Genomic DNA, 1,345 nt, shown 5'->3' with positions numbered 1-1,345 from the left:
CGGTCGTGGTTGCCGCTCCCGTATTGGCTTATACAGCCATGAAAAACGTTGTCGCCCTGCCTGACACTGTTTGTATAGTCTGCAATATACTGAAAGGCCTATGATGATAATAACTGTCACTTTTTAACACCGCGGAATAGACAGTGACGGATAGCGTTTTATCACGCTGTCACGTAGACAAAAACGACCATCATATCCGTACAGGGCATATTTGTGTGTTCATCACAAATAATTGCTCCTAAGTCGTTACCACCTCTTCGCGTCGTGTTCCTCATTGCTGAGGGTCGTGAAATCCCCGTGGATTTGACGTCCCACCAACTCTGCCTGTTCTTGGCATCGTGAAGCGCGTTAAGGGGCCCACATATTACCAGTTCGCCGGACGATATCAGCCTGTCAGTTGTTAGTAATAGCTGTCAAATTTTGTTTAACCGACAGGCCGATATCGTCCGGCGGACTGGTAATCAGTGGGCCCCTTTAGATGGCTAAAGTAGAACGGACTTAATCTGCCCACCTTATGTAGAGCAGGAGGTCTAGTTTGAGTTGCGTTCTCGCACGTGAGTCCATACTTGAAGTCGCGCTAGATGTATGGAGTCGCGCGCGAGAACGCTAATACTCATGATAGCAGGTCAGGAGTGAAGCTCTTCCTTTATGACTGTGACTGAGACAAATATGAGAGTCCCTGCAATTAATTTAATATGCCGGTCTTCACCACATTGACCTGACCTTATGGGTCAAAATTCTTTTCGTCGTCTTGTTTTCTGTCCCCAAAAAATGTGACGGACTGGAGCTTTTGATATGGGGTGAAATTTTGTATTTAATTATAATCTACAGCTAGAAAGACACGCAATAGCATTCAACTTTTTTATTTATTTGATTAAAGACAAAAATAGAAGCGTCACAGTGGTCAGAAACAAGCCAAGAGCCAAGCAAGAGAATTTTGACCCATAGGGTAGACCGCCTCGGTCACTGGGGAAATCGGATCAAAATAAGCATTTCTGTAAAATTTGAAAGATCGCGGTTAGTTACAGCCAGTCAATCAGCGTCCCGCGTTCGCTCTGTTCCTAACGCATGTCGCCACAGTTACTGCCATTGGAAAAGACCCACGCGTCGGTCACGGTGACACTTCCCGATGAGTCGCTCGTACATGGAGACGTCATGGCTGTCGTTTTCTGTACGAAACAGTCTGCCGATTTTTGCGGGGGACTCCAGTTATTAAATGCTCTTAACAGTCCCTTGTCGAGTGGTCATAGGTACATTTGTACCTAATAGCCCAATAACGCATGCTGCCTCTAAACCTGAAATAAATCACTTAGCTGATGAAAGCCGTGAGTCTTAAACATAATCT

Source organism: Cydia splendana, chromosome 21, assembly GCF_910591565.1.
Source record: "Cydia splendana chromosome 21, ilCydSple1.2, whole genome shotgun sequence".
Classification (NCBI taxonomy): domain Eukaryota; kingdom Metazoa; phylum Arthropoda; class Insecta; order Lepidoptera; family Tortricidae; genus Cydia; species Cydia splendana.
The sequence above is the reverse complement of the archived record's forward strand: the minus strand, read 5'-3'. Positions refer to the sequence as shown.